Source organism: Mus pahari, chromosome 1 (genome assembly GCF_900095145.1).
Source record: "Mus pahari chromosome 1, PAHARI_EIJ_v1.1, whole genome shotgun sequence".
NCBI lineage: Eukaryota > Metazoa > Chordata > Mammalia > Rodentia > Muridae > Mus > Mus pahari.
Window position 1 is genome coordinate 148,698,389 of NC_034590.1, and position 11,729 is coordinate 148,710,117.

Sequence of the window (11,729 nt, forward strand, 5' to 3'; positions counted from 1 at the left end):
CTCTCTCTCTCTCTCTCTCTCTCTCTCTCTCTCTCTCACACACACACACACACACACACACACACACACACACACACACACACACACACACAGAGCTAAGCTTGCCTTCCTACTGTGCCCTGCCCTGAAGGAAATGTTTTATAGGCTACTTACAGGGTGCAGCCATCCCTCACACCTCTCAGAGGAGCATTAACAGGGCTGTTCTGTGGAGCCACTTTTGTATCTAGATGAGCACACTTCAGTGAGGACTTGACCCATGTGTGATTCTACAAATGGGTTTTTAATTACCAGTAACTACTTTCATACAGATTCAAAGGTGTCTGCTAGAGAGTAAGGTGAGAAGTTGTGTGAAAATCTGTACTGAATCAGCCAAATTGCTCAATTTGATAGATCCATGATAAGGTTGATCAGGAACACACACATATGCTCAGATCATACAGAATAGCCTCCACGAAGAACAATGCTGTGAAGTATTTCAAAACAAGACCAACAAGCTGCATTACGAAAGCACCAAAGCCAGGAATGAGATACTGCAAAGCTGCGAAGCCTCAAGTGTTTGTTACGTGTTCAAGTGCTGCCAGGACAGGAGGCGTCGAGACACCTCATCTGTCCAAGGACTTCCTCAGGCAGATCTTTCCTTTCTTCTCCAGGGAGGCTGGAGACAGTGATAGAAAAAAAGAAGCCCCGCAAATGGGACCCTACAGGGTGCTTATTGGGGTTGGTGCAATGAAGGGGCTCCAGACGGGGGTTTGCAGAGTTTGGTTTCCGTTTTGTTTGTTTGCTTGCTTGCTTTTAAGTAGGATAGATAGTATCTTTGTCTAACTAGGAACTGAGTAACAGACAAAACATCAAAACTCAAATATTGGCTAGTTCACATTCGAAACAGGTAAAGCCAAAACACCTCTGAAACTACGGAGAAGAAATGAGCCTATGCTGGTACCCTGGCTTCTTACTTAGAAGACAAAAGCAGATCTTTAATAAAGACTAACATAACAGCCAGGACTTCTGACATACCTGAGGGGTAGAACACTCGCCTAGTATGCATAAGACTCTGGGCTAGACAGTCCACACTGTAACAATAAAAAACAAATAATTGACCAGTAGCCAGACCTAAAGATAAACCATAGGAAACATAAGCAGGTGTGCAATTATTTAGATAAAAAGTGTGTTAAAACCTCCAGACATGGGTTTTAGATGACGGAGTGGCTACGCCCTTGCCACGTAAGTATGAGAACCGAGTTCAGATCCCCGCAGCCCACAGAAATGTCAGGTGGGTGGGGTGGCTCACCTGTCATTCCAGCCTCCAAAGGTGGAGCCTAGAGATCCCCAGATCAAGATGGCTAGCAAGGCTGGTCACATGGGAAACTATGGGTTTGTCAGAGAAACCTCACTTCATCAGTTACAATGGAAGAACAATTAAGGATTGATCTCAGGCTTACACACACACACACACACACACACACACACACACGCTCGCGCACAACCCCTACATACACATGTGCCTATAGGTGCAAAGCATGCATGCACACTACGCACGCATGTGAAAATAGAGAGGGAGAGCCTTAGGCACTAAAAGTCTAACTTAAATTTTTAGCAGACTATTTTCCTCTTTGAAGTTATATGTAATTTTGTATGTAGGCAGAAGAAAAGCTGATAAACCAAAGAGATTGGCTATTACTACATTCTCATATATCTTTTTTTCAGAAAGGATACTTAGATTTTGTTTGGCTGGGTTTTGTTTTGTTTTCGTAAGATAGGCTGTTCTCTTTACATAGCCAAAGCTATCCTCGAATTCACTGTCCTCTCGCGTTGGTCTCCTAAGAACTAAGATTACAAGTATGTACCGTCATGCTTGACTGATATTTGGTATTTTAAAGATCTATACTGTAAGTAATACTAAATGTATTGTACTGATTTTAAAACTCACATAATGCAGGACTAGAGAGATGGCTCCGTGGTTAAGAGTGTGTGGACTCAGGTTTACTTCCCAGAACCCACCGAGTGGCTCACAAACATCTGTAACTCCAATTTCAAAGGCTATGTCCTCTTCTGGCCTCCATAGCACCAGGCACACAAGTAGAGCACATACAACAAGCAGACAAAGCACACATATAAACAAAACGTTTCAGTCATACCGTGCTTTATAGAGGCAATGCTAAGATGCAAATATTCTCTTCAAAAAACAAAGTAAAGGCTAGAGAGATAATTCAGCGCTTAAAAGCACTGGCTGTTCTTCCTGAAGTTCAGGGGTTCGATTCCCAGCACCCACACAGTAGCTCACAACTGACTAATTCTAGTCCCAGGGAATCCAATGCCTCTGCAGGAACTAGGCATGTATGTGCTGCACAGACATGCATATAGACAAAACACCCATTCAGATAAATAAAAATAAATATTTTTATGTAAAATACAAAACCAGGACCAGGGGGATGCCTAGGTCTATAAAATGTCTACCCTATAAGCATGGGGAACTGAGTTCAGATCTCTGAGATCAACGTGAAAGCTGGGTGCTTCAGCTCACTCTAACCCAGTACTGGGGGTGGGGAGACAAGCAGGTACCTAGAGCTCAACCAGCAGCTATTATTCTGGATAAAACACTGTGCTAACACCTTAAGATAAGGGTCAAGGGGATGGCTGTGATTCAACACTGGCTATATGAGCTTGAGGACCTGAGTGCAGGTCCTCAGAGCCCGAGTAAATGCAGGTAGGCGAGGTAACGCTGCTCTAATTCCAGGCTCTAAGGTAGAGTCAGCAGATCTCCAAAGCAAGCTAGCCAGCACGCCTAATCATACTGGGAACTCTGGGTTTGACTGGGAGACCTTGCCTCAGTGAACAAGTTAGGGCTGGCGATAAGGGTGCTTGCTACCAAACCAACCTAAGCTCAACCCTAGAACCCAAGGGGCAGACCAACCCCTGCATGCCACCACCAACCCCTGCCACCACCAACCCCTGCATGCCGCCACCTTCTGTCTGACTCGACATGTGCACCATAGCTCACACTTATCCTCTCACACATGCAGAAATAAAATGAATAGAGTAAGGTGGACAATGACTAAACAATATACTCCACATCAGCCTCAGCTTCTACACACACACACACACACACACACACACACAGAGAGAGAGAGAGAGAGAGAGAGAGAGAGAGAGAGAGAGAGAGAGAGAGAAAATTTGGAAGTGAGACACCTGTGTTGGGAATGGGGTTGTATGTGTGTATTTTAACAGGGTTTCTGTAACCCAGGCTAGCCTTATATTAGAATATGTAGCTGCTGCTGATACTGAGTTCTTGATCCATTGGTCTACCTCCCAAGTGCTGGGATTCCAAGCAGCACCAACATGTTCCACCATGCCTCAGTGAAATGCCATCACTAACAACTCTTTCCTACACCTGTAGCCATAATGCAAGAATTAATAAGGAAGATGAATATCTGAATGTGAAGTCTAAAGTTCAGTATTTGTTATAAAACACACACCTCAGGATAACAAAGATGGTGTGCTTAAGACTCCAAATAAGGGCACAGTGTTTGGTAATAAGTCTGGGTAACTTAATTCTCAAAAGACAAATTTGTTTAAAAGTAGCAAATGCCTTAAGTACATTGTTTCAAAAACTTTGAGTTCAATACAGAATCACAATTTAGAAATGTTACTTTCCGCAGGGCAGTGGTGGTGCACGCCTTTAATCCCAGTACTTGGGAGGCAGAGGCAGGCGGATTTCTGAATTCTAGACCAGCCTTTTCTACAGAGTGAGTTCCAGGACAGCCAGGGCTACACAGAGAAACCCTGTCTCAGAAAACAAAAACAAAAACAAAAACAAAAACAAAAACAAAAACAAAAAAGAATTGTTACTTTCCAGGCAGGAGTGGTGTACACACCTATAATGTCAATCAAAACGCAGGGCTGAGGTGGAGGTTGGAAAGAACCAAGACACTCCCCACCCCTCACAGCGCACAGACTATGTCCCAAGACCTCCTCCTCTATACCTCTCATGCCCCTCCCCATTTACCACCCAATCTCAAAAAGCCTAAACAAACAAAAAGATCTCAATTGTTACAAGTGTAGCTAAACCACAGGTGTTCACAGGAGTCAGTGCCCAGCACTGGGGCAGGTGGGAGGAACTGAATTCCAATCTACTGGCAGAAAGACTGTATATCAAAAAGAGGAGAAAGGACATATAATAGGAGAGAGAATACTCTACCTAGATATCATATGCTATCAAATAACCTTTCCCCAAGGGAGAGGGGGAGAAAGGAAGAAAGGGACGGAGGGAAGAACGAACAGAAGGGAAACGGGAATGGTCATGTATTCCTTTAATCCTAGCACTTAGAAGCACGAGCGTGCAGATCTCTGAGACTTTGAGGCTAGTGTGATCTACATATGGAGTTCTGGGCTAGCTGGCCACACAGTAAGACACTGTCACAAAACAAAACAAATAATGTAGTAATATACAGTGCAGTGTGCGCCTGCCCAGCAAGGTTTCACCACACGGAGAGAGAGGGCAGGCAGCTAATGAAGCTTTTCTTTAGGCTAATGAAGTTAAACCTAAAGGGTTTTTACCTCCACTACCATCATTTACTGCAGCTTCTGCTATTAACTTGCCCAGGGTGTTCTCTTTAGGAGACTTAAGGATTACAAGTGATTTGAAAAATCATGGTGATGACTTCCCTCTAACACACAGCAGAGATCTAGCTCACTTTAATAGTACACACTGTCTAATTCACTGGGGGTTTAAAAACCATTAGAAGCAGGTGAGGAAGCATTTCAGGCTGAAAGCCCAGGTTTCAGGATGTGGACATAGGCCATTCTCAGTACATAAGGAGCTCTGTTTAGAATCTGAGGCCAATCTGCATTGCATCCTGTCTCAAAAATTAAAACAAAAACCCCACCTCATTATAGAAAGATAGTCAATTCAACTATGAGCAACACATATGGTACTTCTTGCAGGTTTTCAATTTCCTTTATCTATATTTAAATTTTGTAGGAAAAGAAATGTTTAGATTGTGCCAGGCACTTGTAATCCTAATAACCAGGAGGCCAAAGCAGGATGAACAAGTCAGAGGGCAGCCTGGGTAATGTAGCAAGATTCTATTTCAACCTCCACACACAGTAAAACAGAAACACAGGAAGCAGGGATGCAGAGCTCCAGGAGACAGTTTCAGGCCCTGCAAACACTACCTCTAAGTGACTGGAGTCCATTACAGATGTGGTTGTAAGCATTTGGACACTAAAGTGGTACCTAACTCATATCCCTTGTGTGGCTGAGAAAAGAAGAGACAAACTTACTCTCCAGTTACACATTAAAACCAGTGCAGCATCTTTTAGACATATGTACACAGAACCAAGAGTAGTTAAAAATGTCCCAACTAGCAATGCTGCATATCAAATACAGCGATTTTCTGAAGAAGTGAAAGAAAGAAAGAAAGAAAGAAAGAAAGAAAGAAAGAAAGAAAGAAAGAAAGAAAGAAAGAAAGAAAGACAAAAGAGAAAGGAAGGAAGGAAGGAAGGAAGGAAGGAAGGAAGGAAGGAAGGAAGGAAGGAAGGAAGCAACATTTTCAAAAAGACTCATTCACAGAGTTTATTACCAACCCTCTCTACAGAGGACTCTTACCTTCTGAACTGGGGAGACAACTGAGAACGCCTCCTCTGACGGATTCATCAACAGCTTGCCTGTCTGTGTACTTATATTTATACTCGGGAGATCACATGTCTCTCTGTCTCAGCTCCCTCATTAGCATAAGCCTAGTCTTCAACAAGGAAGCAACCCAGTGCTTTAGCGGGGAGCAAGTGCTAACTCACACGCTCTCCCAGACACTTATTTAGTATTTTTAACTTGTCAAAGTCAAAAATGTAGGAGCAATAAAATCGCTGTCAACTTTAGGGATATTAACACACTGGAAACTTCCTGTCATCACTCAGCATTCCAATAAACTGAGGCATGTTTAGAAATTAACACAGTTTGTGCTTTTCTTCAGAATTTAAAACAAGTATACTCACAAAAGAGCCAACCACACTACTCAGTCCTTTTTAATTTGAAAACTGGTGATGCTGGCTTCTCCTGGGAGACTGTCTAGATGTAAACTTCAGGATCTACCACAGACCTACTTACCACATTCTTCTACATTGTAACAAGATCGCCAAGTAAGCTGGTCTCCTGCCTCACCCTAGAAGCTGAAGCTCAGGGATGGTAAATCATTACCCAACATCATTTCACCAAAAGTTACAACTTACATCCTGCTGGGCTGGGCCTCTGCCCACCTCCCATAGCCAACCAACATTTCAGGAGACCCATGAAGGCCCAGACCCTGTCTGACACCAAATGGGTGTACATCCATCCACTACAAAGATAAGGACCCAGAGCCCTTGCTCTGGAGGACGCAGACCAGGCAGACAGGAAACTCATACATCTTTTAAGTTGGTGACAAAGTCATTCACACAATAAAGTAAGAGAAGAGCAGGACCTCGCCCAGTTTAGGAGAGAGAGAAGCAGACAATCAGATTAGAATGAACAGGGAAGAAAGAAGGAAGTCAGACCTCTTACTAGAAATAGGCAGGCGACCACAACAGAAACTCCAGAAGCCTGATGTTCATCAAAGTGCAACACATCTGGAACCTCCACCTGGGCTGCAGATAGAACTCCATCTTCCACTAGGAGCTCAGCATGGGCCAAGCTGCACCCCAAAACCAAACACAACTAAATTATGAAGTAAAGCACAAGAAGGACTGCATTCCATGTTTCCCACACCTCTGCATAATAGAAATCACTTCCAAACCCCTGTACCAAGTGTTTTTAAGAATTTAAATTTTTATAATTTTTATGTATTTGTGTGTGTGTGTGTGTGTGTGTAGACAGACAATTTGAGAGAGTCAGTTCTGGCCTTTAGGATTGGTGGCCCCTTTACCTGCCCAGCATTTTGCTGGTCCCCAAGAATATGTGGTTTGGGGAGTGGATGGGTGTGTTCCATGGAAGGATTTATAATTCTTGAGATTCATAATGCTGGAAACAGACAGATTTATGACTTATTTTCTCATAACTCTTAAATTGAATATGACTTTACTGCTTCTAAAATGTTACTATGTAAATAATCTTTTACTCAGATGACCTTTCTAGTCTTTCTCGTGCATTGTTAAGTGTCCCACAGTCTGTTTAATAACAGACTGTGAAAGTTTACTTTGCTTCTTGCTCTCTTCCCATCCCTCTTGCACTCCACAAGCTTTAAGTTAAAACCAGTTTAGAAACAATGATCTGTAAACTTGACCAGGTATGTGGTCATGGTAATAGTTACTTCTATAAATCAAAACCTCCCTCTGTGGAATCCACCCATCCACTGGAAAAACCGTAAATGAAAACTGTATCTTACAACACTCCTGCATGTGGAGGGCGGGCACAGAGTTAAGCACCTACAATCAGAAACAGCACAAAACACCCTCTTCCCCACCAGAAGTAAGGGGAAGCCCTAAGATGCCTCAACATACTAAGCTACTTTAAGACCATAATTATCAAATAAGTTGTGTGATCCAAAAAAAATAGCAGCATGTCTCAGGGGACCATCTGCCCACGGCTCTTCGGTCTAAGGGGCAGGTTCTCCTTTGTTCTCAACGACTAGAGCCCTTAAAAGCAGAGCTGGACTAAGATCCTGTGGGCTAAGTCACATCTTACCACAACTGGAAACTCTGCCTTGTTCTAGCTGTTCTCACTCGGGAAAGGGTTCGTGATCAACACCTGAAGTCTCAAATGAATCAGAGTGGCTGTGACTTAAATGAACCCTCTAGCAAGAGTACTTTAAAGATCAGTTCTTTACCAAGTTTGTAGTTCCAGTGCCTGCTCATCAATAGCTGTTAATTCCCAATGTGAGACTTAACTCACTTTTCAGGGACTTTATAAAGCTTAAGCAAGGAGGGTGCTGGAGACAGGGCTCAGCGGTTGAGAGCACTTGACTATTATGAGGTCCTGAGTTCAATTCTCAGAAATTACATGGTGGCTCGTAACCACATCTAATGGGATCTGATGCCCTCTTCTGCTGTGCACGAAGACAAAACAGTCATATACATAAAACACATGAGTAAGTAAATCTCTTTAAAAAAAAAATAAATAAAGGTTTAGGCAAATGAACTAAACTTCCCCTTTATGCCTCTTGCAGTTACTCTAACCATGGGGGTTTCAACAGATGTAGTTACAGGTGGGGCAAGAATCTTCACAAGGCCCTTCTGCACAGTCTTCAGGTTATTACAAAATGTGAGGTGGACAGCAATGTACAAACCTAATCCCAACCATCACTCCCATTGCTGTTAATGTCCTGATTTTGTACATAGCTCGTTTAATCTTCCCATTCTCCTCATGCAGTGGTTCATAGCTACTGGGATGGTCACCTTCCTCAACTCCAAGAAGAAACAAAACCCGGTGATTAAGTGACTTGCCCAACTACAGTCAGTCAGGTAGCTGACTTGTGGCAAAGCAGGAATTACAGAGAAAGAGGAAGCGTGGGAAGGGGAGGAGTTGAAGGTGTACCTAAAGCAAACAGACATGGCTTTCCTCAGCTCCCAGTTTCCACCCTCAGTTCTTCCTTGACCTCATTCCCTTCTCAAGATACCAAATAATAAAATAAGGTGAATCAAAACAACTGCTCTCCGGGCAGCTTTCAGGAGTTTACTCCTTCTCTATGTAAAACAAAGGCAAACAGTGCAAGGATGTGCGGAGTCTGCCAAAGGAATGCCTGAAAGGAAAGGCTTTCTCACAATAACACACCATGAGAGGAGAGTGTGGGCTGGGGATGTGGTCCAGTTGGTAAATGCTTGCCTGGATAAAGCCCTAGGTTCAAACCCCAGCACCAAATAAACTGTTATGGTAGTGCTGGCCAGCAAATAAAAACATCCAGGAAGTGCCACCAGATCAGAAGGTCAAGGTCATCTTCTGATATACAGATGTCCCAGGCAAGCCTGGGCTATGTAAGACCCTACCTCACAAAAGAAAAATGCAAAGACACACAGGTTGCAAGAGTATAGAGTTTTTTTTCTTAGTTTCAACTCTGACATAGTTTTCTTTTATTTCCATAGTGGATCTGTAAATTCAGCTTCTGTGTATTAAAGCAGTAAGAACCATTTTTACATTCCAAAAGAATCCAATCTGCGTTATTTTTTAGACAGTGATTATGAGAGTTGAGTTTTCTAACTCTATTGACCGCTAATGCAACAGGAACTAGGTATGAATAGTCACTGGTACATTGATGACACTGACCCACTTAAAAAAAATTATTTGCCGGGTAGTGGTAGCGCACACCTTTAGTCCCAGCACTTGGGAGGCAGAGGTAGGTGGATTTCTGAGTTCCAGGACAGCCTGGTCTACAGAGTGAGTTCCAGGACAGTCGGAGCTACACAGAGAAATCCTATCTCAAAAAAACAAAAAACAAACAAAAAATTATTTTTAAATTCTATTTGGGGAGGTTTTTTTAACCTGAAATTTTTCCTTTTTCTTCTGTTTAAAGCTATTTAAATCCATTCTGTTATAGTTGTTTAATATGTAAGTTGTATTGCTATACACAAAGTACATTTAAAAAAAAAACCAAGAATGTGTAGCAGATAGATTACAAAGAATCATCATCTCTTGTATGAAAATAATTACTTCAATAGACATAATAAGTTTATATGTGACTTATATTTTTAAAAGTATGCATGAAACCATACAAAAAGAAGGACGACGAGGGAGGAGAAGGAGAAGGAGGGGGGAGGGGGAGGAGGAGGAGGAGAAGGAGAAGGAGAAGGAGAAGGAGAAGGAGAAGGAGAAGGAGAAGGAGAAGGAGAAGGAGAAGGAGAAGGAGAAGGAGAAGGAGAAGGAGAAGGAGAAGGAGAAGGAGAAGGAGAAGGAGAAGGAGAAGGAGAAGGAGAACCACCACTTTGGTAAATAAATATTTAACTATATGAAACCAATAGTGATTTTTACCAGGAAGTCAGCAGGGGCTGGAGAGCTGGCTCGGGGGTTAAGAGGGCACAGTGCCCTTGCAGAAGACCTGATGTTCCACCACACTAACGCTGGGCGGTTCCTAACCACCTGAAACTCCAGTCCCAAGGGATCCCACGCCTTCTTCTGGCCTCCAAGTGCACAGTACTCAGTACTCACAAGCACAAACCCAGTCTCAGATACATAATGAGAGTTTAAAGAAAACATTTCTTCATCTGAAAAAGAACATTTACAAAAACAAGAGCAACAATCTCATGTGATACAGAAATAATGCAGTACCCTCAGCCCACAGCAGGAGACCAGTGCTGATCAACCCTGTCCCGGGAATTCTAAACAATCCAACTAAAGCAAGAAACAAAACAAAAGGAAACAAACAAACAAAAAACATAGTAGAGAAGAAAACAAAATAAAGCAAAACAAAAGGAACGGGACTGTGCTAATAAGAAAAGACCAAGCGAGCCCTTCCCTCTTCCCGCCCCGACACTCCCTCTGTATTCTCTCCAACTGTGTTTTTTTTTTGTTTTGTTTTTTTGTTTTTGGTTTTTTTTTTGGTTCTTTTCGAGACGGGGGTTTCTCTGTGTAGCCCTGGCTGCCCTGAAACTCACTTTGTAGACCAGGCTGGCCTCGAACTCAGAAATCCGCATGCCTCTGCCTCCCGAGTGCTGGGATTAAAGGTGTGCACCACCACCCAGCCCCTCTGTATTCTCACCCAATAAACTTCCCACGGGAAAAAAAAAGAAAAGAAAATACCAAGAATCTAATGATTGCTTCCACCCTTAAGAGAATATAGTGGATCATGACAAACTGACATAGCTTCAACTACAACCAGTCACAATAAATCACAAAACCACACCTGTACATATGTTGAGGGGTGTGGAAGCACTAAAGACCATCTCGATACATCTTCTCCAGAAGTGTTTGCCAATTCTGAGTGCAGAGTCTGCTTGTCCCACACAGGGGAGCTCTACTGCATAAAGGGGTAATAATTAAGGCTTGGATGACGGCAGGGGGTTGATGTGACAGGTTAATGCTGCAAGGAGCTCCAAATTTTAAGCTAATTCTTCCCACAGACTCTAGACTCTAAAATTCCACTGCATAACTAGCTACCAGGATGGAACAGAAGGACAGCAAACATCAAGTATCAGAGAAGCCACACAGGGCACCAGAACTCATACAGTACTACAGGAACACAAACTCATACAGTCTTCTTCAAAATAGTTACTAAGAACATGGACGTTCACTCCTATAATTTCAGCCCTCCCGAGTATGGGGGGGAGGGGAGGACTGCCACATGTTCACAGTTGGCCTGGACTACAGAGTGAGACCCTGGCTGAAAAAGAAGAGAGAGGAGAAAAGAGGAGGGGGGAGGGGAGGGTCAGGGAGGAGAGGGAAACAACCAAAAACTGTCACTAAATAATACTGCTGACACTGTGACCTAACAATTCTAACGTTAAGATAACATAGTATTACTATAGGAGCACTATATATATATATATATATATATATATATATATATATATATATATATCTCCCAACTACAGCTGATGATGCCTAGTGACTATAAAGAGAAATACTGAGGTTCAATCACACAAATGACTAACACATACCAAGGACAGACCAAAGCACGACAGTGAGGACAGGCCTTGTGCTATGAAGTTGAGTGCATTCAGGAATAAGTGCTGCACAACTGCATGTATATCTAGCACAAAAACAAATCAGTGGGAAGGAAGGCCATCACCTTGGGGAGGCACAGTAATTAAAAGGAACACAAGGAAGTCTT

General features: G+C 42.8%; 1 protein-coding gene across 3 annotated transcripts in view; it reads right to left on the minus strand.

Annotated features, from left to right (window-relative positions):
- The window catches only part of Ide (insulin degrading enzyme), a 70,347-nt gene extending 60,233 nt beyond the window's left edge, over nt 1-10,114 (minus strand). Inside the window, exon 1 of one of the 3 annotated variants that reach the window (XM_029537286.1) lies at nt 9,932-10,114. The gene's annotated coding sequence lies outside the window, so the exon portion shown is untranslated. Of the gene's footprint in view, nt 1-1,014; nt 1,034-9,931 lie in introns of those variants that run through there. The other 2 variants (XM_029537276.1, XM_029537281.1) reach the window with 2 other exon arrangements.
- Nucleotides 10,115-11,729: the final 1,615 nt, after the last annotated feature.